This window comes from Myodes glareolus, chromosome 18, assembly GCF_982192425.1.
Source record: "Myodes glareolus chromosome 18, mMyoGla1.1, whole genome shotgun sequence".
Taxonomy (NCBI): Eukaryota; Metazoa; Chordata; class Mammalia; order Rodentia; family Cricetidae; genus Myodes; species Myodes glareolus.
The window spans coordinates 62,912,553-62,939,333 of NC_142043.1; the positions used below are offsets into that span (position 1 = coordinate 62,912,553).

At 49.1% G+C, this 26,781-nt stretch overlaps 1 protein-coding gene across 2 annotated transcripts in view; it reads right to left on the bottom strand.

The window, feature by feature from the left end:
* The window catches only part of Agpat3 (1-acylglycerol-3-phosphate O-acyltransferase 3), an 83,271-nt gene extending 71,541 nt beyond the window's left edge, over positions 1–11,730 (bottom strand). The window contains exon 1 of one of the 2 annotated variants that reach the window (XM_085679820.2): positions 11,606–11,730. The gene's annotated coding sequence lies outside the window, so the exon portion shown is untranslated. Of the gene's footprint in view, positions 1–11,053; positions 11,133–11,605 lie in introns of those variants that run through there. The other variant, XM_048451318.3, reaches the window with a different exon arrangement.
* Between the last annotated feature and the right edge of the window lie 15,051 nt (positions 11,731–26,781).

Sequence of the window (26,781 nt, forward strand, 5' to 3'; positions counted from 1 at the left end):
GTCTCCAACAAGGCCACACCTCCTAATCCTTCCCAAATAGCCACCAACTAGGGACCACGTTTTCAAACGCTGGAAGCTTAGGGGAAATGCCTCCCTCAAACCGCCCCCTGCTTCAGCCTGAAATTAGTACAACCCAGATTCTGAAGCACAAGAAAGATGCAGGGATTGGGGGGGAGCCAGACTGGCTTCCAAACAGACACAGGAAGTTCCAAACAAATTTTAACAAATCTACAGGAGACTGCTCAACACATCATACAGATCACACACCTCCTGGCCAACCAGAGAAGCAGGATGGGCCCACAAAAGCAAGAAATCCAGCACACAGTTCACCCAGAGAACAAGGAGAAGGGAGTCCCGTGCCCAGTTCAACACATGCAGAGAAGGCCTCTGCCCATTCGGTAAGATAGTCTCAGAAACAAGAGAAAGAAGGGGGAAAATGGAGATGGGATCATGCTATGTATCCAGGCTAGCTTAGAACTCACCATCCTCCTGCCTCAACCTCCCAAATGCTGGGGTTATAGGCATGTACCACCAACCCCTCTTCATGATAAAATTGTCCTTTGCATGAAGTGGGCCTTCTCTTTCCCATGGGGCTATGGCAAGCAGACAACACCATCCACCGAGCCACCTACCTCCCACCCAGGTGGCCCCTTCTGTGAAGTTACTGTTTATTTCCATGTAGGAATTTTGGAAACACATTCTTCCCTTCCATTCCATCTGAACTCTCATCCTGATGGCCCCAGGAGCTGTACCTGGAGACTCCTCCTTGGCACACATCATCTGTTCTTCAGCCAACAGTGACCCCCAACCCTCCCCAGGGCCTCCTCGGTTGAAGGTGCCAGCCTAGGGATGTGAAATCTGTTCGAAGAAGGTGGTTTCTGGTCCATGTGACTTCAGTCACTGCATCTGATGTGTTGTAGTTTCTGTGTCCTCCGTGCCTGGAAAGGGCTTCCACGGCTTGATCTACATAGCCCAACACAGCCCCACACCAGCGTTTTCCCAGCACAGGGAGCCCAGGGAGTTGAATGTGTAAAGCAAGCACTCTACCACCGAGCTGTACCTCAGCCAGCCTGTCACTGTGACACCTGGCTACACAGCCAGGGAACAGGCTCTTTCCCCTCTGTCAGCTGTCCCAGTAACACGCTGGTTCCCATGTCTAGCCTGGCTATGTCCTAGACCCACAGTAGGCTGTGCACACTGGTCAGCTCCAGCGCTCTGACACACCTATGACCTCACGTACAGCCTCAGTCATAAATCCCTTTCCTGAGGAAGGTGTGGGAGAGCATCCTAAGCTCTGGTGTGAGCCTGTTTTTAAAGGATGACCTGCCCCACACACACGTTCTCTCCAAGTTCAGGCCTGGACATCACCTGCTTTCTGTCCCTCATGGTCAAGCATCTCTCCATTGTTCTCTCTTAACTTTCACCCCCAGGAAGCCCAGGGAGGCCCCTCAATGCAGCCAGCTCCCATTCCAGCAAAGCGTACTGACCAAGAGTCAGGAGAGCATGGTTAGACACGTCTGGCTTTCTAATTATGTTTCATGGGTTCCGTCTTCTACACAGCTAACTTGTTTAACTCTCCTGTCACTCCTTACTTAGGAATAATATGTAAACTGGTGACATATCTTCAGTGTGCAACCCACAAACTGAACACACGGTCCAGCTGGCACTGAGGTCTTGAGCTAAGTCTGCTGGTCCACCCGAGGCTCATTGAGCATCCTGCTGGCGAGGCCACAATCCTGCTGGGCTCTGAGTGGAGTCAAGCAGCACAGACATTTTTCTTGCTCCTTTTTCCACATTTATTTGTATGTGTATGCTAAACATGTGCCACAGCACACACATGGAGGTCAGAGGACAGTTTGTGGGAATCAGTTCTTTCCTTCTACATGTAGGTATGCAGGATCAAACTCAGATCATCATCTGGCTTAGTAGCAGGCAACTTTCCTTCCGTGCTGAGCCATCTCACTGAGTCCTCGCTCCTCTTCTTCACAGTTACTGCCTTGCCCACTGTGTGAACAAGGTGCTCCCTGCTATCCATCCTCAGGCTGCCTGGAACTGTGGGCAGCATGGCATCCTATACAGTGGTTTCCCTGAAGGCCCCAAAACACAGTAGTGAGCAGCAGTCTGCCTCCCTCTTCTGTGTCTCACACCCTGGTGCCCGCTGAGAGCCACTGGTAAGCAAAGCAAGGGACTTGACACGCAGCACCCGACATTTGTCACTGCGGCAATGAAACCACCCGCAGGAGGACAGACACTGGCTCGGGGTTTCAGAGAGCTCTATGGCTTGGCCCTGCATCCTTGGCCGGTGTCACGGTGATGGGCGCCCATGAAGGAACGCCGTACTTCACTTCCTGAGAAACGAGAGACAGGAAGCAAAGAAAGATGGGCACAAGAGGAGCCAGGGAAGATACAAGTCCAAGGATATGCCTCCAGGGGCCTATTTCCTCTAACCAGACACCACTTCCAACCTGTTACCCCCTCTCAACAATGCCATTGTATTATGAACCCACTGAGGGGCAGATCAGGATCAATTTGTCTTTGGAAATCACAGAGCTGGGCTTTTCTAACAATGGATGTGATTATTAAGTCAATCAAGTTGACAGTCAGAATTAACTGTCACCACGATGATACCGTGACAGCGACCTGACACTGAAGGGTCTCTCCGTAACTAATGAGGAGGTAGAACAGACGGTGTGGACACAGTGAGGTGGAGCAGAAGGGTGTGAGCTCAGAGCAGGACTTAACTTCAAAATGATAAACTCTTTATTTATGGGGGTTTCGATTTAATATCTTGGACCACAACAACTGACTATAGATAAAAGCACAAAAGCATGCTACATGGTGTGTGTGTGTGTGTGTGTGTGTGTGTGTGTGTGTGTACTCACAAGCTACTCTTCCATTTTCATTGGAAACAGGAATTTAGAGAGACCTTAATAAGCAAGTTTTGAACACATCAGCCTGTGTCTCCTAAGGGGAACACAGTAGGTGCACAGCGGGGCTGAACCAGTCTCCCACAGCTTCTGCGAGTCTCAGGGTCTGTGCCAGGCAGAGTGGCTGCACACTATCATTCCCTTTGCCCCACAGCAGGGCCAACACTCGCCACAGGGGTCTTGCTGCAGTTTAGCCATCCTGGTAGGGTGGCCAGCCTCACCACTTGGTTTCATTTCTGCATCTCACAAGATGGACCTTTCATTTTGATCTCCTTAATGTCATTTTAATTTCTCTGCACTTTTCATGATCACCTCCTCTGTTCTGAGGAGAAGCAACAGGAAAGTTGAAAATTAATCAGCAATGTTTGAATCGACAGCACAGAGGGAAGTTAAGATCACTTCCTAAACTTAGACACTAGACAAGGACGGCCATCACTGTCCATTCAGCCCCATCCCAGTGCTCTGAGCCAGCCAGGAAGGCAGAGAGAGGAGTACTAATGGCACAAGGAAGAAACAAAGTCATTGTCACTCCTGATGTCATGGATGTGTGTGCAGAACAACTTGACAAACAACCTATGAGGGACAGCTAGCTAGGCGACCAGCCGTGGCAACAATACCCAACAGTCAGCTCTGCCTCAGTGTAATGCCAGCAACGGGCTAGTAATGCAAAGAGTGTATTTTTAAAATGCTGTTTTCCAAAATAACAAAGATAACAAGGGCACCTGGGAATAATGGAACACGGCATGGACCATTACAGCATTCATCAGAAGGGTGCTCCGCAGAGACTATGGACAGGAGAATGGAAAGTGGACTTTAAACCCTCTACAAGAAGCCGGGCAGTGGTGGCGCATGCCTTTAATCCCAGCACTTGGAAGGCAGAGGTAGGTGGATCTCTGTGAGTTTGGTCTATAGAGCAAATGCCAAGACAGCCAGGGTTGTTACACAGAGAAACCCTGTCTTGAAAAAAGAAAGAAAAGAAAAGAAAAGAAAAGAAAAGAAAAGAAAAGAAAAGAAAAGAAAAGAAAAGAAACAGAACAAAAAGCAAACAAACAAAAAACCTTTACAAGAACATGCAGAGTGCATTGAGCCCTGGCTTATGCATTGTGCAGCTCTCAAAAGGCACTGCCTAGAAAAGAAAATGATATTCTACTAAATTTAAAATATCTGCTGGGCCTAGTGGTGCAAGCCTTTAATCTCAGCACTCAGGAGGCAGAGGCAGGCGGATCTCTGTCAGTTTGAGGCCAGCCTGGTCTACAGAGCGAGTTTCAGGGCAGTCAGGGCTGCACAGGGAAACCGTGTCTCAAAAAATCAAAAATAAATAAATACATCTGCTCCTTAAAAAAATGAAATAAAAAGATAAACCCAAGCAGCAAAGAAATCAGTGAGCACGGACAACGACAGGCATCCTGGACCCAAGAAAGTACACTACCACAAACCAGGCAGGAGCAACATGTAAGCAGAGGCCACAGAAGCAGTCACAGAGCAGGAGCAGAGAAGCCGCAGAGGAGAACGCACGGCCAGCCAAGGGGCACACAGGGGGAGCACACAGGAGTGGCGTGCAGAGTGAACACACTGGGAGAGAAACAGAGGAAGCACATGGGCGGCAGCACACAGGGAGTACACAGTGAACACACATGATCAAACACATGGGAGCACACAAGGGGAGACAGAAGAACAAACACAGTGGAAACACACAGGAGAGACACGGGGCAAACACACGGACATATAGGAGAAGACACAGGGGAAAGTACAAAGGTTACACACGGGGTGGGGGGCGGGCTCTAGGTAGAGAATCCATATCACTAACACAGCATTCCACAACATTCTATTTGCAAAGGTCAACAGGGACACCAATGTGCCCAAGAGCATGTAGTCAGTCAAGCTCACTGACCCCTCCGAGGCACTTACACTGAGTGTTGAGGGCCACATACATATGCACCGGACATGTGGAGAGACTGGCTTAGGGGATGGGACCTAGCTGAGGGCCCTTGTGCAAACAGGTGGTCCTGTCAGGAGAAACATCCTCTGGTACCACCTATCTTTATACAGACCACAGGCAGCGGAGTCGCTGTTTCTGCCTGGCACTCATGTTGTTCTTCCGCTACCCTCAAAGCCTCATAGGGAACCCCGTCCTGCCCTCACGGGAGGGATGCTACTTAGGCGTGTGTCTGCACAGACACACAGGTCATTGGCTGCTTCCCTTGTGCGTGGATTCTAGGAGGATCACTCGGTCCATTTCACTGACTCAGTTACTGTATCTCAAGAGATGAAAAGGGGAAGCTGGAGACTCACTGGCGGGTGCCGAGTGTGGCCGACAGCAGTGCTGATACGGCAGGCACAGCCCACGTTAAAATAGAAACTTACACAATGTCCAGTTTCAGGCTTTTCTTGGAGGAACAAAGACTAAAAACTTGAGTCCCATGACTCCCCGGCCATGCTTGACTGAGGTCAGCAGCTGGCAGTCAGGTGAGCCAGGCCATGAACAGCACAGCCCACCCCCTCCCATCTCACACCCACATCTCACTTCCTCCCCTTGCTGCCAGGGCCCCTGTTGAATCTGTCTTTAAAATCTCCATCCATGATCTTGTCATCAAAAGGGAACACTCGAGAGCCAACCGTTCACCAGCACATAGACTACGACGCAGCTGGGGCTCCAGGAAAGCAAGCGCCAGGCCGGGTTCGACTTAAAATGGTGGTTAGAGTTCTATTTTCTATCAAGCCTAGAACCCAGGTTGTGGTCCCCCAACCACAACGGAGAGAGCGGCCAATGCCCTCTGCAGGGAGAGTGTCTGCTTGCTCTGAGCCCCAGTTTCTCCAGGGTGCCTGCTCCTGACTCCACAGCAGTACAGAACTGCAGAGTCTCTGTATGAGCACCTTCTCCTCTAATGCCAGCTTCCTGCCAGCTAATGCCCAGACCACACAGAGCGACAGAGGCCTGTGGGGCCACAGCTCCTAAAACCCCAAAGCTGCCTGCATCCTTGCACCACACACTGACAGTAGGGATGGCTTCTGCTGTGCCCTGATTTGTTTTCTTTCCTTCTTTTTCGGAGTGAATATCTAAAGTTACCTGCATTCAGGAGGCAGAGGCAAGCAGATTTCTGTGATCGCGAAGCCAGCCTGGTCTACATAGTAATTCCAAGACAGTGAGGGCTCTGTTAAGAGGCTATGTCTCAAAAAATAAATAAATAAAATAAAATAAAATTATTGAACTTAAGGCTGGAGAGATGGCTCAGCACTGGCTGTTCTCCCAGAGAACCTAGGTTCAGTTCCCAGTACCCACATGGCAGCTCACAACTGTCCTTACTCCAGTTCCAGTGGATCCTATGCCCTCCTCTGACCTCTTGGCACCAGGCACTCAGATGGTGCACAGACTTGTATGCAGGCAAACACTCAAAACACATTAAGTTACTAAACTTGGTGCTGGGGATGTGGCTTGCTGGTAGAACGCTTACCTAGCACACATGCACAAGACAATGAGACAGGCTCCTGCCGCAGCTTCCGCCAAGAAATGCCCAAACTGAAAAAACAAAATTGCTTAAGTTTTAAACCTCATCTCTGAAGTGGCCAGAGCTTTGCCACTCAGCCTTCTCTGTCATCAGCAGTGACAGGTGAGGTAGGAGCCCGCGGCACTGAGCCGGCAGCTAGGAGAGAAACGCACTGGGAGCCCCAATGGGGCATGGGCCCTCTGTACATCGTCCTAGTTTGAGGCTGCATGGGGCTACTGAGACTTCCTCTGGACTGGGATTCTTTCTCCTCAGGCCTGCCTCCTTCCACAGACCTGTCTGAAGGCTCATCCTAATGCTACCACCCACGGCGCTTTTCCCAGTAGATCTTTTATACTTTAAACTTCATTGTGGCACCCGTTTCCTGTGCAAACTCCTGCTTATGTGGTCTTCATTTAATTACCTGACTTCTACCTTACTCTGGCAAAAAGCTACCTCAGCACATTTTTCGAGGTCCTGGGACTGCTCCTTTCCTGGGTCTCTCTGATAAAGAGCACACTGGTTCACTCAGCCAGTCACTCCAATTACACCGGGACAAGGACCTAAAGAGAAATCAGCCACTAGGAAGACTGACTGATGGTCGGCACATGCTGTGTGTTAAGGATCAGCACACGGTCTTTCACCCCCAGGCAGAAGACAAACCCAATGAGCATATTTTTTGCACAATTCAATGCCACTCGTAGCATGCAGCTGCGGCTTGAACTTCACATGGGGGTTGTGAGCCCTATACAGCAGGAACAGCCTCTACAAGCAGCCCGAGTCTTTACTCAAATGTGCATGTAAAGCTAGTCACTCAATTTGTTTTAGAAATAATGGTTTTGGGCTGGAGAGAGGGCTCAGAGGTTAAGAGCACTGGCTGCTTTTCCGGAGGTCCTGAGTTCAATTCCCAAGCACCCACATGGAGGCTCACAACCATCTATAATAAGATCTGGTGCCCTCTTCTGGCATGAAAACATACATGCAGGCAGTACATAATGATACATAAAACATAATAAATACATAAATAATTAAATCTTTAAAAAAGAAAGAAATGTGAATTTTCACATATCGGATGTTCTGCACATCAAGTGAACTGGCGGACAGAACAACACCTGTAGCTTCGATGGCACCTGCATTTGAAATGTAGAGCCGAGCCAAGCTGCCTCCCAGGGCTGCCCACTCCATGTTCTCAGACACGTCCTAGAGAGACTCCTCTCTTCAGTGCTGCTTTGAGAATTCAAGTAGATGTATCTAAAACAGCCATGGTGGCTGCATTCTCTACTGCACAGAGATAAGCAAAGGGTAACATACGGTAGAGGCAGGGGCTTGGGGTGGGGGGGGTCACACAGCATGAGGAACACAGATCCCTAGCACCTATGTAAGGAGCCCAGCGCAGCAGCTCTGACCTGGAATCCTGGCTCGGGGTGGGGTGGGGGGACAACAACAGGAGAGCACCTGGTGCTTGCTGGCCACTTGGTCAGCCTAGCCAAACCAGTGAGTGTCAGGTGCAGTGAAAGACCCTGTTTGAAAAAATAAGAAGTCAAGGCTAAAGAGGAGCTCAACAGTAAGAGTGCTTGCTGCTCTTACACAGGACTCAAATTCAGTCCCAGCAGCCACGGTGACTCACAACCACCTGTAACTCCAGCTCCAAGGGAACCTGAACATCTCTCTCTCTCTCTCTCTCTCTCTCTCTCACACACACGCACACACACACACATTGGGGGCTGGAGAAGTGGCTGAGTGGTTAAGAACAAGCACTGGCTGCTCTTCTAGAGGTCCTGGCTCCATTCCCAGCACCCATATGGAGGCTGACAACCATCTGTAACTCCAGTTTCAGGGGATTCACCGCCCTCTTCTGGCCTCTTCCAACATCAGGACAAGCATGCCGTGTCTTTACACATACAGGTAAAACACTCATCCACATGAAATAAAAATAATAAATCTTGCTGAAAAATAATAAAGTGGCGAGCACGTGAGGAAGATTACCAGTGTTGACCTCTGAACTCCACATGCACTCACCCACATGCATGGCCATGCAAAGGTATATATTCATGCTAAATGAGTTTGTTTTCAAAGCAGGAGCAAATGTAATATCAGCATACACTTATAGACTGTTCCTGTCAGCAAATCAGCAGAGGGAGAGCACCGCTGGCCAGCCAGCAGTGACGGGAGACAGAGGGCCAAAGCCCGAGCTCCAGGTTGGGCAGAGGCTGCATCTGCCCTGCAGCAGGCAGCGCTCTGCCACTACTCTACTCCCTGCCACTGTCATTCATTATGGAGCTCACCCCCACCTTCCCAAAAGGAATGGAGACGCTGCCCATTAATGATGCATGGCTCCTGGGTCATAGAGGGACAGGCCGTTGGGCCGCTGGCACCTTGTTCCCATCAAAAGGACCTAGCTTCAGCTTTTAGCCCTAAGTGACACAATGTGCTCCAGCCAGGAGGGGACTTCTGCCTGTGTTGCCCTCCACACACATTGACATCTAGAACACATGCTGTCTATGTCCCTTCTGTCCATATGTGAGAGAGAAGTGGCCACTGGGCACACCACCACCTACTCTAGTCGCCGGTCACAGACACAGCATGAGCATGGGCCCTGTCAGCCTGCCTCTCCATCCCTTACAATGAAGCACAGCTATGCCCCGGTGACAAGTGTGCACTCATGGACTTTGCCTGACAAACAAGATTGGGACACGTTGGACTCTAAACAAAGCAGCAAGAGTCTTCAAAGAGGAAACACTATGGCAATTGCCTGAAGCAAAGCATTTTGAGGTTAATAAGCTCAAATTAACCCCGCAGTTATTATGAGGGTGTTCTAGGAATGATGCGTTGTTCAGCTGCTCGCATTACAACTTGGAAAAATTCATTTAAGATCCCAAGGTCCTTCAGTTGGCTGAAGAAAAAAAAAAACCCATGAAGTCCCTGAGCAACTGTTTACAAAACTCAGCACAACCCCCCAGCTGCAGAAACTTCTCAATGAGAAAATTAAGCAGTTACAGAGCTCACATCAGACAAGTCAGCAAGATGCCGCTGGTTGAAGATGGCCGGTCACGCCCAGAGACAAACTGTTCAAACCTCACCAGCCACGGCCTGTGGTGGGGAAATCACAGAGGTGTACTCAAGGCCAGAATGGGGAAGAGCCTGAGAGAAGGCAGGATGGTGTGGGATCAGGAAGAGGAGTGTAGGGGGGAAGCGGTTGTTGCTTTGGCGAGAGAGGGAGTGGGGGATGCCAAGGGGCCACTGCTAGATCTGAAAAGCTATGATACTGGGTCACACTGCAGGACCTAAGAAAAGCCATAAAACAGAGAAGGGGGCAAACAGGCAGGCAGAACCAGCTCCATCTTGGGAGGGGTAAACGGAGCTGGGCCAGTTAACCAGTGTCAACTTGTCAGGAGTGAGATTGGATCAATGATGCCATCTGACCCCTGAAACAACAGTAAGTTTCCATCTTTGCTTTCCCCCAATCACACCATGCCCTACCATAGTATGACCACGCCTTACCATGCCCTACCTCCCTCCAACTGGGCCAGAGACGAATTTACGAGCTTACTCCCCCGCCCTGTCTGAGAGGATGGGAGTCTCTTCACTCTTACTTTAAGTTCTAGTTGTGGCAATTTGTGACATAATCCAGGGCAAACGGCTAGTCCTGCTCCTCAAACCCCAGTGTGGCTCAGAGTCTGTCAGTACAGGGTGGAACCTACAAGCCCCAGAAGGGAACCAAAACAAGGACCGCTGTGGTGGATGCTCTTCCAAAGACCCGTTACTTCTGCTCAGTTTGCTCAGCCCTCTGTAGCACACAGACACTGTCCTTTCCAGGCGCTGGGCCTTTATCTGAGAGCAGCCTAGGGTGGGACAGAGACCTCCCTTCAACTCCAGCATCTCTTCCCTGTTCCTTCCCTAGGAGACACTTTCCACACATCCCCAAGGCAACTTCCCTAGACCTTCTGCCATGGTGTTGAGACAGGCATATGTGGGGCCACACGCAAGGCCTGTAGCAGGTTCATGCTGAGTTAGGTCAGTCACTCAGTTGACATCCACCTGCTGAGCATAGCCACTCCAAGGAGCACACATCACCAAGACCAAAAAGAGACTGGGAATGCCATCACAAGTAACTGTTTTTGGAAACAATGTAATCACAGAGCACAAGGCGTGATACTAGAAATCAGCTTTATAGGCTAATTCCCAAAGTGGGAAGGGGTCCTGCTTATCTAGAAAAGGGAGGGGACAGTAAGGAAATGATCAAATAAGACCAAAGTGTACAACCCATCGAGACCTCTTGGAAGGGGTACAGTCCATTTCACAACTGCCATCGCAGCAGAAAGGGCTGCTCCCACTCAGTTCCAAAGACACAAACCCAGCACCCCCAACCAGCACTCTATGTCTAATCCCAGAATCAGAGATCTCGGCTTCGAACGAGTCATTCCAGTCTGTCGCCTGGCCAAGTAACCTCCTAGTTTCCCAGGGAAAAGAGCCCAGTCTCTTAAGTATTCTCTTAGACAAGACTTTCCACACTGCTTCAAAAGTTAGGACTGGAAGGCCATTTCTAAAACCATTTCCCTGTGCCACTAAACTTCTCTCAAAGTTAAAAAGGAAACCTGCATATATATTGCACATAAAGGCTCACAATGCTCCTGTCATAGGTACCTGGGGTTATGCTCCAGGGCTCCTGGTGGCCCACCGTGGACAGGTGTTTTCCTCCAGAGGCTCTGGTTACTGAATGACCCCAGCGCCTGAGTGAAACGTGGAAATTCACAGTCGGCCTTTGGTCTCAACGCCAAAGTCAAAGGGAGCCCTCGCACCTTCCTGCAGGGCGTCCCACCTGCATCCCTCCCTCTGTGTTGAGCAAGCAAAAAAGTGAAACTAGCCCACAGGGCCCCGAAATCAGGTTTGGGGCTCCCCAGTCCGAGGAGCCAGATGCAGAGCAAGGTCCCCCAGAGAGGGGCCGGAAGCCGCCCAGGCCCTCTGCTCGGCCTCGCACCCCCATCTCTCCGGATCGCCCCTCCCCAGGCCGCCGCGCATCCCGCACAGCACCGGCGAGCCCCGCAGGCCGCACAGGGGCCGAGGCGGACCCGGAGCCTCCAGCGCCGCGTTCCCAGGCCGCGCGCCCCGCGGAGCCCAGCCGGCCACTGCGGCGGGGCCCGGCGACCGCGGGCGGGGACCACCTCGGGTGGCTCGGCGGGGCGCGGCACGGCTCACCTGCACTCCACCTGCTGGTCGCGATCCTCGCGTCGGCGCGTGCGGCCGCTGCGCTCGGCCTGGGCCCGGCCCGGCCCTGCGTCGGGCCTCAGCGAGTGCGGCGCCCGCCGCCCCGGGCCCCCATCGCCGCCCTCCGCCTTGGCGCCGCCGCCACTTCCTGTGCGCGGCGATCCCACAGTTCCGCCGGCGCGGGACGGCGGGCGCGGGGACGCGGGGACACGCGCGGACGGACGCGCGGGGGAGGAGTCGGGCCCGCGGCGCAGCGGCGGGCTCCGTGGCTAACGGACAGCGGGCGGGGGAGGGGACGGAAGGGGCGCCCCACGGGACCAGCTTCGACGCTCCCGGAGCACCGGGGTATTCCTAGACCCAGCCTGAACCCCCTTCAGCCCCGTAGAGTCCTACCGGGGTCCCACCGTGGTGTTCCTGGGCCCAGCTTGGACCCCGTTTCAGCCCCCTGGAGTCCTTCTAGGGTACGCGGTGTTCCTGGGCCCAATGTGGACCTCCTCATCACCCTGAAGTTCTTCGGGGTATTCCTGGGCCAAACCTGGACCCCTTTGGTTCCCTGGAGTCCTCTGGGGCGCCCTACCCCCGCGTAACCAGGGTGTTCCTGGGCCCAACCCTAGAATCCTCCTGAGCCCCAACCTAGACCCCCTTCCCAGCTCCCATGGTCCCCTTGAGCCCCGAGACGTTTTGATGACTCAGGCTAGACCACCTTCCCTCTGGGTTCTCCTTGGATGCCCCGGATATTTCTGTGTATCTGGCCAATTCCTTGGACCTCACTCCCAGCCCCCTCTCCCCACCCCGCCCCTGAGTCAGGATCCCATCCAGGGATCCTGGGGACTGTCCTCAGTGTCTGTTGCGGCACCAAGATCGCTTTTCACTCCCACGTGCTGTGCCCTTTGACTTATTTATAGTTGGCAACTAGCTGGCAACACTGTATCCACATCCGACCCGGAAGGAAGCCTCTATCAACCTAGTCCAGGGTCTTCCTAGGGTCGGCCCTGCGGTCCCCTTCCCCGAACAGACTGTTGATGACCACAGATCCGCTCCTGGCCATAGTGAGTCATCTGAGCTGAGGATCAACATCCACTTGAGCCTCCCTCCCCCCAACAAAGCAGGTGGCTGATCCTAAAACAGGCCAGGAAGGACTGCGCAGGCTCAGGTGCTGCATCAGGGCAGGGCCATCTGCACACCACTTGGAACCTGTGTGGCCTTATGCCTGCTCAGGCCCTTGGACCCAAGCCCTCTTTTTTTAGTTCATTTGAAAACGACTTAGGTCCTAGATAGACACAGTCTACAGGTACCTCTGCCTGCGTTTAAAAGCCTCTGGGGGTAAGATCGCCAGTAACAGAGATAGGCAAAATTGTGCGTTCCCATAACATCAGAACAGACTGAGTAACAAACCCACAAACCTCTTCAACTGCAGTATCTGCTGTGACTGCGGGCAAACAAGGTTCTTTCTCCCCAACCCAATCTTCGTTACTCACTGTATTAACTCAGCACACCACACCACTGGACAGGTTACGGAAGGCCTCAGACGGATTGAGAAGGCTGCATGACTCAGTCAGACTGTCTGGAAGGCAGAGGTTGAGCTGACAGAGGTAGTAGAGAACCGGGGAAAGTTTAAGGATGGGGAAAGAGGAGAGCCCCTCCTCAGCGGTGAAGTTGAAGTCTCCCAGCTGAGAGCTGATTTCAACACACTTTGCTTTGAAGATGGCCAAGGCGCCTTTGTAATATTTCAGATAAGGGTGTTAATAACACTTATGGCTATGACCTTTGAGTCGAATCGACTGCTTTCCCACCGGTAACCCTACAATTAGTGAATTTCACAACTGAGATTACAGATTTTGTTTACAGTCAACAGGCATGCCTCCACTCTGCTCTGGCTCAGTAAGGAATTCTTTTACCCCTTTGGCCTGTGTTTTGATCTTATCGGCCTGCAATTCTGTCTGGCTCTCCTCAGGAACTGCCCCATGGTCTCCTTTAGAGAGGGGAGGGAAGAGGGGGGGATAGTTCCTTGACATCTGACATTTAAATGAGTCAGGCACCAAGGTGGCTCAGGCCTTCAAGCCCAGCACCCAAAAGGATGAAGCAGGAGGATTGCTGAAGTTTGGGATCTCTGAACTACAAAGTGGGAACCAATCTAACAAAAGAAAAGAAGAAACACTTTCAAGTAATATAAAGTGGGAAGACACAAAAATAAAATCATACCTGTGACTCTCTTTAATACACAAGTCTTTCCTGGCTAGTGGCGCACACCTTTAAACCCCACCAGTGCTCGGGAGGCAGAAGCAGGTAGATCTCTGTGATTTTGAGACCAACCTGGTCTACAAAGTGAGTTCCAAGACAGCCAGAGCTACATAGGGAGACCCTCTCCTGGAAACAGACACAAGTCTCTTCTGAAGCCTCTGCCCACACCTGGGGATGTACTCTCCTAAGCCTCTCCCTCCTAATTTGTGTTACTGTCTGTCCTAATAAGCCAGTGTTTTGCTTTGGGTTGACCCACCCTGAAATTTTAAAGTCAAGGACACAGCTTCAGAATGTGGCTCTGGCTCCCACGGCTGTGGTCATAGGGGAAGGGCTCCATGGGGACCACACGAGGTTACACACAGCTGTGTTGTAAGGTGGCAGGCAATTTCTAGCATCAGTGTGTGTTCCAGGCAGGAGAAAATGGGCTGCAGCCTAGGGACGGACAGGCACATGGAATTCTCTGGGTGGTGGCTCTTGTGGCCAAGGCTCAAGAATGGCCTGACGTGATAGCCAGTGTTCCTCTTCCGTCTGTCCTCAGTGTTCCTTCTTTACTGCCCAGGCGAGGGTCACATCTGGATAGGCTCCTGTGCCTGGCATTTCCGGTAAACTCATACAGTCACAGACATCGTGGTTCAAATCTATTACTTTTCAGTTTGTGCCTCCTGCTGAGCCGGCAAATGGAGGTTACTTCTGCGAACAAGACGTGGAGACATTGTGTCATGGCGACTGGACTCAGAATGGAGGAACTCAGCTCAGCGCTGTCACTTTATGAGATGGAGGAACCATGGGTCACCTGTGAGCCAGGCACTGTGAAGTTTCTTCAGCTGAGAACCATTGACCCCTTCCCGTCAGCTATCAACTATCGCTTTCAAAATTACTGTTTGTATGGGGAAGTTTTATCAGGAGTGTGGATCCCGACACTAATTTCCAAAGACACAGAAAGCATACACTCTCCACTACCACAGAGACAGGTCACAGAGAAATCTCTGGCCTAGAATGGGCAGGAATCCCACAAACCCAATTCCTTTCTCTTTGAAAATAGGGGCTCTGTCCAGACCCCCATTTTCCTATGCCAGACTTAAAAACTGGAAACTGTCTTGGGCCCAAGTACCCTTCCTCCAGGAAGGGATGGTTATCTCTCCCCACAGCTAGGCTTATGTGTGTTCTGGCCTCTGTCTAGTGAGCGAGCACCTTACAAATTGTAAGATGGAGGCTGGCAATGGCTCAGCAGGTAAAAGCCCTTGCTGTACAAGTCTGAGGACCTGGGTTCAAATCCTGGAACCCAAGTAAAGGGGGAAGGCGAGAACCGACTCCACAAAGCCACCCTCTGACTTCCATATACTCACTGTGGCGTGAGCCCTCACATACTAAAAATAATTTTAAAAATTGTAAAACTGTTAAATTGTAAAACGGCCACAGACAAAATAGGAGGGACTTGGCTGTGTGTCCTCCTGTTCCTGTGTTTCAACAAACTATAAATAAGTCCATTTTCTTTTTATCAATTTCTGTTTAATTTCTCTCTCTCTCTCTCTCTCTCTCTCTCTCTCTCTCTGTGTGTGTATGTGTGTGTGTGTGTGTGTGTGTGTGTATGGTATGCGTGTGCGTGGGCTTGCATGTGGATGGGTACATTTGTATGCACATGCACATGGGAGTCCTAAGGCTAATGTCAGGGATCACCTATTACTCTTCCGCCTTGTTAACTGAGTCAGGATCCAAACCAGAGCTCACAAATACGCCTAGTCTGACTAGCCAGCTGGCTGTGGGGATCCAAACTTGGGCCCTCACACTTTTGCAGCAAGTGCTTCACCCACTGAGGCAGCTCCCCGGCCCATTTCTTCTTTACATTTTATGTTGTTTATTTTGTGTGTATGTGTGCATATGTCAGGGAACAATTTGGAGGGGTTATTTCTCTCCTTCCACCATGGGGGAGCCTGGGAATCAATCCCACATCCTCAGACTTGGTCACAGGTGCCTTTACCCACTGAGCCATCTCTCGCAGCCCTCAATTTCTTCTAGAATACAGGAAACAGGGCTAGAGGGGTGGGTCAGCAGTTAGGAATATTTATAGATCTTACAGAAGATGGGAGTTCCATTCCCAGCACCCACATCAGGTGGCTCACAAACACCTGTAACTCCAGATCCAGGTGGGGATACCCTCTAGCCTCTTCAGGCACCTTTCATGAATGCTGAAATATAAACATTTTCACACACATACACATAAATATAAACAAATCTTTAAAAGATAATACAGGGAACAGGACTGGAGCACTGGCTGCTCTTCCAGGGGACCTAGGTTCAATTCCCAGCACCACATGGCAATTCACGACTGTCTGTAACTCCAAGATCTGACACCCTCGCACCGACATTCATACAGTCAAAACACCAATGCACATAAAATAAAAATAAATTTAAAAAAAATACAGGAAAATAATGTGGTAGGTAGATTTAATGAATCCAAGTACCCAGTAACAAGTTTTGTGAGCCAGCCAGGTGGCAAGTCTGTGGTTAATTCATCCCCGGAGCTGTTGGGATATTCCTTGATCTCTGACCCTTAGGTACCAGTTGCCCCATACCCTTGTTAATGAACTGGTAATGGAAGAGTGTGTCGATTCTATTTCTTTAACTCTAATTGTTTGGGGTTTTGGTTTGGTTTGGTTTTTGTTGGTTTTTTTCAAGACAGGGTTTCTCTGTGTAGCTCCGGTAATTCTGCAACTCGCTCTATAGACCAGGATGGCCTTGAACTCAGAGATCTGCCTACTTCTACCTCCCAAGCACTGAGATTGAAGGCGTGTGCCACCACTGCCCACTCACTAATTATTTAGTTTTAAGATCTGGAGAGTTCCTTGTCACCTTGCCATGAGGACCTTGTTTTGGTTTGTGGTCTTGGTGGCACTATGAAAAGAGGGTGTGTTTGAAAGACATGTCACTTTGAAAGTTCAGTCCAGCTACTTCCTGCATGGTTGTTTGGTCAGTGCCCTGGATGGTTTTATGTCAACTTGACACAAGCTAAAGTCATCTGAAAGGAGGGAGCCTCAACTGAAAAAACTCCTCCAAAAGATTCAGTTATAGGCCAGGCGGCAGTGGTTATATGCCTTTAATCCCAGCTCTTGGTAGGCAGAGACAAGTGGATCCCAGTGAGTTTGAGGCCAGTCTAGTCTACAGAGTGAGTTCCAGGACAGCCAGGACTGTTACTGTCTCAAAAAAACCAAAACCAAAACAACAACAACAACAACAAGATCCAGTTATTCAGTTATAGGACATTCTTAACTAGTGATTGATAGTGATTGATGGGCGAGAGTCCAGCCCATTGTGGGTGGTGCCATCCCTGGGCTGGTGGTCCTGGGTTCTATAAGAAAGCAGGCTGAGCAAGCCTTGATGAACAAGCCAGTAAGCAGCTCCCTCCACGGCCTCTGCTTCCTCCAATGATGAACTATGATGTGGAAGCGGAAGTCAAATGAACATTTTCCTCCCAGCTTATGTTTTTGGTCACAGTGTTTCATCACTGCATTAGAAACCCTAACTAAGACAATTAAGGAACTTAAAAACTCTGATTTTCCTTGCTGTGGCGGCAGAGTGCTTTTCTGGTGTCCTGGCTTGGCTTTCTCTTTAGGTTTTGGTATAACTTCATCTCCACGTGCATAGCAAGAAGGCCATTTGGAGTCATCTTGAGTCACTTGGCAACGATGAATTATCCACATGACCCAGGTGGAATTTCCCTGAGACCCCACAAATCACAGTGGAGATCACTCAAAAATATCACCCAGATTCAGATTTCCTAAGGACCTTAATCTTGGGAATGGAGCTGCAGCTCAGTTGGTGGAATATTTACCTAAAATGCCCTGATTTCAACCTGTATAAACCAGTCACGACAACCGTGGGTCTGAACATTCCTCTGTCTGGAAGGAGTGGGGGTAGCAGCTTTGTAGATCCCTGAGGATAAACTAGTATGCCAGAAGAGCTCAATTTGTAACATTTTCAGCTGGGAAAGTAGAAGGCTATAAAACAGAAGCTCAGAAACTGAAGTCAGGAGACAGGGTTAAGTAAAACCTCCAGGGTCTCCCCCTCTCCCCCCCCCAACCCCCGTCAGGCAGCCCTGTGGGTAGGGACGCTAAGACAGAATCTAGGGAAAGGCAGGAGTATCAGACAGCCGTGTCTAAGAGCCACATGTTCTCAGCTTGGTTACTTAGAAAAAAGTTCTATGCCAGGTAACCGAGTGGTCATCTCATGTTTTAACTGTAACCAAGCTTAGAAATGTGTTTGTGAGGCTCTCAGAAGTTACAGGTTTACAGCTGGGGACCCAACAAGGTCAGGCTCAAAGATCACCAGGGCCTAGTTTTAGAATTTTCATTTGAACTCTCTCCTTCTCACCCCCTCCCCATCCCTCTCTTAAGTTGGTTTTTTGAGACAGAGTTTCTCTGTGTAGCCTTGGCTTTCCTGGAACTTGCTCTGTAGAACAGGCTGGCTCGAACTCAGAGATCCACCTGCCTCTGCCTCCCAAATGCTGGGATTAAAGATATGCATCCCCACCACCCAGTTTAAATATCTCCCTTTAAAAAAAAATTAAGGCCAGGTAGTGGTAGCACATACCTTTAACCCCAGGTGGATTAAAGGTCAGCTTGGTCTACACAGTGAGTTCTAGGACAGCTAGGTCTACACAGAGAAACCTTGCATTGAAAAAAACAAAATAAAATAAAAATAAATAAAAAAGGAACTCTGGGGGCTGGAGAGATGGTCCAACAGTTAAGAATGTACTGCTTCTTCCAGAGGACCTGAGTTTAGTTCCCAGAGTCAGGTGGCTCACAGTCTCCTATAACTCTAGTTCTAGAGCACACACACACACACACACACACACACACACACACACACACTAATATTCCAAAGGGGAACAAAACCCACCTAAGCTTATTTTTGTTGATTTTCATGTTTTATTTTTCAGACAGGTCTGTGTCACCCAGGTTGGCCTGAAATCTGAACTCCCTGGTCCTCCTGCTTCCTCTGCCTCCAGCATGCTGGGAGAGAGGGAGAGAGGAAGGAAAGGAGAGGGGAGGAAGGGAGGAGGGAGGTGGGCAGGGGCCTTTTAAAGGGGAAAGAAGTGAGTGTACACAGGAGGTGCTCTTAGTGGCTACAGATGAGGACGCACACCCCTAGGTCAGGCCAGTATAGATGCCTGGATACTAACGAAACTGATTTATATCAAGAAAAGCCACTGTGCTATGGCCGAGCTGGGTTCCTAGTCAGGCTGATTGGGAAGTAGCCACATAGAGAGCAGGTGAGGAAGTGAGCCATGGAGAGTGAGGAAGTGAGCCACGGAGAATGAGGAAGCCCAAAGTGTCGGGGGAACTTGCTGAAGAGAGAGACAGAATGAAGGAAAGTTGTGGGTGGTTTTTGTTTGTTTGTTTGTTTTGTTTTGTTTTGTTTTTTGTAACTCAGAAAAGTGGACAGGCTTAATCCTGCTACCTGGCTGCTCTGTAATCGACTGTTGAGATTTTATTTTAAATTAATCAACCCTATGTTGTGAGATATGCAGGACTCACTCAGGAAGAAGAGAGATGCCCAGGAGACATGGAAGGAGTCAGAGATACATAATGAAAGAAAGTTAAAAAACCATGTGGCCTCCAAAGCTACAGAGAAACCCTGTCTTGAACCCCCCCCAAAAAAAAGTCATGTGGCAAAATGTAGATTAACATAAATGTGTTAATTTAAATTATAAGAGCTAGTGGGACAAGCTTACACTGAGGCCAAACAGTCATAATTAATAATAAGTCTTCGTGTCATTATTTGTGAACTGACAGCCCAAAGAAAATCCATCTTTAACCTTATGCTGTACTGGTACATGCAGAATCGGCACATTAGAAATTATGAAAAATGTTTTAAATTAGTAATATTTTAAACAAATGTTTTGCAGTTGGACCAGATGACCTTGGGCCTTCAGAGGGTGTCTGGTTTCTGGACTTCTGGGCGAGGCTCTAAGCCAGCACACCTGCGGGTGCCTGTGGGAGTTTGTCTTTGGGTTTGGATTACTAAGAATGGCCACACGGGCAAAAGCTGTAGAAACATCAAGTTTCCGGTAAGAGAGCAAATCCTCTTGATGGTAAGGAGTGAGGGGGCCAGGCCTACAGGACTCAGGTGTGTACTTTTACATAACTCAAGGCTACTGTAACCCTCCAGGTCTGGACTGCCGCCTGGATCAGCAGCCCTTGTGGCCCCAGCACCTTCATAGTGGCAACAATGTTGTTACTGGTCAAAGGAGTAATCAGAATTGCCACTTGGTTTTCCTATGTTTTAAAAGAAACTAGGAAACAAAAATTGGTAATGACCTGGCTCAGGCCAGAGCAGTGGTGGTTCAAGCTTTTAATCCCAGCACTCGGAGGCAGAGGTCAGTGGCTCTCTGAGTTCAAGGCCAGCCTGGTCTACAAAAGGTGTGCCAGGACAGCTAAGACTATACAGAGATAGCCTGTCTCACCCCCCCCCCCAAATTGGTAATGGATAATGGATTTAGTTTGACCAAATGGAGGAGGTGGTGGAGAGGCCAATCTAATTCCTCCCCCACAAAAGGTAGGTGTGGTGGTTTGAATAGGTACGGCCCCCATGGACTCAAGTGTTTGAATGCTTGGGCTACAGAGAGTGGCACTATCAGAAGATGTGGCCTTGCTGGAGTAGGTGTGTTACTGTGCCCGTGGGTTTTGAGGCCTCAGACGCTCAAGCTCCACCCAGTATGGGGCATGGTGTCTCCTTCTGCCTGCAGGTCAAGATGTAGAACTCTTAGCTACCTCTCCAGCACCATGTCTGTCTGCACGCTGCCTTGCTTCCCGCCATGAAGATAATGGACTAAATCTCTGAAACTGTAAACCAGCCCCAATTAAGTATTTTCCTTTATAAGAGGTGCTGTGGTCATGGTGTCTCCTCATAGCAATAGCATTCGCAGCCCTGGAGGCCCTAACTAAGACAATAGGTAACCTGGCCTTTCCTGAGAAGGGGGTGTGGGGAGGGAACTTGGAACTCAGATTAGCTCCATATAGCTTTTAATTTAAGTCCAAGTAGAAGAAAGTAGGATCTGAATGAGCCACCCCCCATCCCCCCAAAAAAGGATTGGGTTTGTGGAAAGTAGGATTCCCACCCAAACTAGTCCTGCAAGTGTTGTTTGTGACTTTGTTCTTTTGATAGGTGGAGTGTGCAGGTGTCCCTTGTCATTGGCATCGGCTTCAGGATCTGAACTTAAAGGAAGTCAGGATCCCTGTCTCTCAACTATCTGACCTGCTGAGGTGACACTGGCCTGCAATCCTAGCATTGAGAAGGTGGAAAAGGGGGGAACAAAAATTCAAGGTTATCCTTGGCTACATTGTGAGTTCAAGGCCAGCCTGTGTGACAGGGGGCCCTTTCCCAACTGAACAAAGCAAAACCCCCACAAGTTTGAAGAAGAATTAAAGGAATGGGATGGGGCTCAAGTGTGGAGTCCATGCCTCTCAGCAAAAGTAGCTTCTGGGCGCCCATAATCCACGCTGTCCCTCTCCTATCTCTCTCTCCCTCTCTCTCCCTCACCCTCTCCTCCTCTTCTCCTCCCCCTTTGTTTCTTCTCTCTCTCTCTCTCTCTCTCTCTCTCTCTCTCTCTCTCTCTCTCTCTCCTCTCTCTCCTCTTCTGCCACTCCTGCCCCCAGAGGTTCATCTCCCCTCTCCCCTTTTCCCATTCACTTTCCTCCAACAAAAAACCTCTCCACCTGAGCTCTGTCACACAACATCTTTCTCTCTTGTGCCACTTTTTCTAAATTATAACAAGCACCATGCTTCTGTTTCCTTCCTGTTAGAGGAACCAAGGTGTCCACCTCCACTGCCAAACGAGAAAGAAGAATCTGTCTAGAGTGGCGTTCAGTGGCCATGTGAAGCCTTCAGGAAGTAGGAAGTTGGCACTGAGGTGCCTACAGAGCTGACCAAGGCAGCTCCCTCCTCTCAGGTGACTCTAATTGTCAGAAGGGACTTTCTGGTAACCTCTTCCACAGATTCAGAAACCGAGTGTGTGAGCAGACCCCAAGACCAAGTGGCAGAGGGCTGCCCACCTCTATCTAACCCAGAGGGACCTCTCAGTTCCCAGGTGACTCCCCTGCAAAAACGACATGTCTCAATCTCCTTAACTCCGGGCCTGGACAGGTGTTGGCCAGTCATAGGTCATACTCCTGGAGCTGTTTGGCAGGAACATCAGCTCCTCTGGCTTCCAAGAGACTACAGGCCAAGGCTCAGTGCCAGCCTGACCCTTGGACAAGGACAGTTCAGCTTGGGTCCTGGGCCCTGGACAGATCAGCTTCTTCAAAGGGTTGTTTTTTTTTTTATCATGTTTTAATTATGTGTCTGTGTGTGAGAGAGTAGCACAGACGTGTGAATGCATTGACTCTCCGAGGCCAGAGGTACAGCATTGCCTGCAGCTGGAATTGTAGGCAGTTGTGAGCCACCCTGCATGAGTGCTGGGAGCCAAACTTGAATCCTCTGCAGAAGTAATATGCACTGCTAACCACTGCGCCATCTTCCCGGGCCCCCGGATGAGGCATTTTAAAAGCTGTGCACAAATGTTAACATTTACCCAGACTGCAGGTAACTGCTGGAAATGCATGGCCACTAACCAAAAAGGTAGAGCTTTTAGAGAGTTCCCGCTAACTCATAGTACTCAATAGGAAAGCAGGATGACGAATCCGGCTTTTTCAAGAAACTAATTATTGCAAACACAGCCTTCTGCAGAGGCCAAAGTTGTAGCAGAAGCTCTTCTCAGTGGAGATTGGAACCCCAGCACGTGCTGAGACATGGCTTATAGAAATGATAGGATGGCAGGTATCCTTGGCAACAAAGCCACATCAGGCAAGACTACAAGAGCTAGAAGCCAGACCTTGACAGCAGACACTGGGCTAGCGCCCAAGCCGTGGGGAAGCTGTTTGTGCAGCCACAAAGGCCTAAGGTTTGAGGCTAGGCTCCTCCGCTCAGTACAAGGAGTCTCGGCGTCCTGTGGAAATGGTGACTTGAGCCATCCCTGCACAGGGCCTGTGCAGGTGATACCCAGAGCTGTCATCAGCATGTCCTCAGTGACTTCCATAGCATGCTGGGGCAGGAGAGATGGAGCGCAACCAGTTGTCGGAGGAGGAGAGACCGGGAGGCCAGAGTGAACCTCCTTAAGACCATTATTTCTTTTCTTTTTTTTCTTTTCTTTTCTTTTTTTTTTTAATCCAATCATTTACCATGAGGCATCGGTGGTTGATTTTTGAGAGCATTCATTGAAAAGCAAGTTCTTTTAAATAAAGGAAGAGTAACAATTAAGTTTTCAGTTAGTGATTGCAGCATGATAGCTTGAGTTTGTTTTTACACTGAAACCTGTTCTGTAAGTTTATCTTTTCCAACGTGAAGCCTTCAGCACTGCACACTTGTCCAGGAGTCTGCCTTTCTCACCAGGAAACCTAGTAGCTCTAGAAAAAAAAGTCTATTTACATATGAAATGGACAGACGGAACAGCTGCAGCTTTGGGGGAGGAACTAGCTAAGGTTTGCTTGCTGCAGCTAAACTGTGAAGCATGCATCATCGAAGCTCACCATCAGCGCTGTCACAGACATAGCAGAGGGATAAACTTGAGCCGGAAGTATAGTCCAAACGGGCTCTGTATCAGTTAAAATGATCAGTTAAAATGACAGAGCCTTATCCACCACCTGGACAGCCACCCTGGGATCCTCCATGTTGGGGGCAGAGGTCATCAGCCTTCAGCTGTCACACAGGACAGCATTAAATCTTTGGCTACCATACAAGGGCAGCATCAGCCTTCAGCTGTCAGACATAAACGGTCTGAGAGACTTTCCTGTGCAGGAGGAACTTAGGAAACTGACCTGCCTAGGCGAGGCTGAGTAGGGCGGTCAACCCAACAGTGTTCTTAGCTTGGGTCGGATCCTGGCAGCTGGCAGGGCATGGTGTAGTTCTCTGCCCAGTGGTCAGCATCACCACATTTGAAGCAAGCTCCAGAGGGAGTCTGTTGCTGTCCATCTTCTCTGGGGACAGCCTTAGCTGCTGCTACCAGAGCTGGTATTCTTGTCTATCAGGGGAAGACTTTGTTCATTAAACACCTTAAATGCTGTATTCAGCAGATCTCTCCGAGGGGCTCGAGAGCTACCATCTAACCTAAGGTATAATTAGGTATACTTGACTTTAAACAAATTTTACTTATTTTTCGGGACGACCCAGGACCTTCCAAATGAAAGCTTCAGCGTACCCAAAATCCTCTCAAGGAGGCCTGATTCTGCCAGGCTTGCTGATCTTTGCCCTGATGTTTATACCTTAGGACTTAACCTGGACCCTGACTAACTTTGAGACTGGGCAAGCCTTAAGGCTAGCCACTGGAGTTCATACCCTAGATACCTGGTTCCCCCAGCTAACTTTTGACCTATGTGTTTTAGCAAAAGATTCTTGGGAAGATACTGAACAAACCCCTGGAAACTCTTGTCCTGCATGCAAATATTCTAAATGATATATTTGTCTGGGGGGAAAAGCAAACTCTATAGTACGGGGGGCCTAAAATATTTTGTTGGGCTGTCTGGGGATGTAAAATCAAAGTCAATGTCTCCTGGTTGGGGGTTAGCAAAAAAGATTTAGTCTTTTTCACCCATATCACACCAGGAAAATCTGAAATCACAATCACTTTCACTAAGGAGAGAAAAAGAACTAAATGGTTAACAGGCAATACTTGGGGTTTACGTTTGTATGATCCAGGAAGAAAAGACATAGGGATTCTGTTCACCCTGCGAGTTGTTGTAACCCCTCCCATGACCATGGTACTAGGGCCCAACCCAATATTACCTGACCAGGGCCAGTTAGCCCCTGCGAGGTAGCCCCCTTTGCCAGGGCCCTGGGCCCCACTCCTAGTGCTAAGAACCCTTCTGCAACCCCTGCTTCATTGAGGGCAACCTCTAATACAGGCCAGCGACTGTTTAGTCTGATAATGGGAGCCTTTTCTTTGCTAAATAGTACTGACCCCAACTTGACATAATTTTGCTGGGTATGCCTGTCAGCAGGACATCCCTATTACGAGGAAATAGCTTCATCTGGCAGTTTCAACCATATCAGCTCTCATATGTCCTGCAATTGGGGACAAACCTAACTCTCTCAAGCCCTAGGACAACAGGACCTGATGCCCTCTATTGATCTATGATGGGCCTACAACACTGGTTTGTTAATTTCTGTGTACAGATTCAATAGTCCCCCCAAATTTACTAATAATCTCATGATTGAGATATTTGATCAAATAAGAGGAGGGAATGTAAGACTTTAAGACAATTCTGAAGCCATTTCTGACAATTCCAAACCCTCTCAGCCTCCATGCCTCCTGGGAACCAAGGACCTAACAACTACACGTGCACGTACTCAGTTCCTGAACAATTACCCATACATGTATGTTTTGACTCAGTCCCCTGGAAACGGGGGTCAAAATGACCTCTTACCTCATCTGATCTGACAATAGTTCTCCAGTCAATTATTGGTATTAGCCCTTTTCAAATAAGCCAATCATAATGGTCAAGGAACAACCCCTCTTGTTTCTATGGGGCCTTCTCCTTTAAAAGTAGACTGTACCAGCTATTCGAGGTCTCTCGGCTTCCCGAAAGCTGAGGGGACCCTGCCATGACAGAATTAATAAAAATCCTCATGCTTTTGCATTGGCTGTGATGTATGAGGTGGTCTCTGGGGGCGACTCCTTCTCGGTTTGGACACTAGAGTCCAACAGAGAGAGGATGAGGGAGAAGGGAAAGGAACAAAGGGGGGTGGGAGGGATATTTGCCCTGGAGGGACAAAGAACTACCTCTGGATAGAGAGAAGACTGGTGTGGTCCATTAGCAAGTGTTGGTTTATAAAGGTAAAAGGGGGAACCCCATGCTACAATAAGGTGTTTAGTTCTGATTGGGTATGTTAAGGAAAGCAGTCAAAAGAGGCTTTTGATTGTTGGACTTTAATGACCTTGGTGGTCAGCTTCAGGAGGAGGAAGTGGTCAAACACAGATAGCAAAGGCAACAGTGGTTAGACAGACATTTCTAAGTCGGTATCTGTTAACCTGAGAGACTTTTATAACTTAGGAGTTTACAAACCTTAGTCAGCAAACACACCTTGTTCATCAAGGATACATTATTTTTAAGTCCTGTTTTCCAGGAACCTTGTTTGTGGTTTTGTCCTCGTCTGTTATTTTTTACTCTCAGGACAAAAAAAAAAAATCATTGTACAAAAATCCATTCCTAATCCAAAATATCTTGGAAATCCTGCTGTTTTCTCTTTATTCAGGAAAAAAAAGGGAGCTATAAAGATAAGTAGAGGCTTTGGCAGAACTAGAAAGGTTTATGGGCCTTGCCTCAGCTGATTTACAGCAGTGCGCGATGGTCACTTTAATCAGGATGAAGATGAAGCCACATAGCATCTCCTCTCTACACCCTTAATAAAGATGGTTGCAACACAATTGCTTCCATCCTGATGAGGTCATCAACCTAGATGGTGGCAAGCCACCTGTTACTATTTACTCTAAAATAAACCCCATCAGGCACATACCCTTTTTTCTTTTTAAAAACATCTATTTCTGGGCTGGAAAGATGATTCAGAGGTTAAGAGCACTAGCTATTCTTCCAGAGGTCATGAGTTCAATTCCCAGTAACCACATGGTGCCTCCCAGGTACCTATAATGAGATCTGGTGCCCTCTTCTGGTATACAGGCATGCAGAACACTGTATACATAATAAATAAAATAAATCTAAAAACAAAAAAACACATCTATTTCCTAAGCAAAAGTTGAATCCAAGTTTCCTATAAATATGTTGTAGTTTTTAACTATTAATCATTTTTGTTACAAGCTTTAAGCTAACTTTTTTCTGTTACAGATTTTTCCAAGTTTTTAAACTACATCCAGTGAATTTACAAATCGTGAGATACTG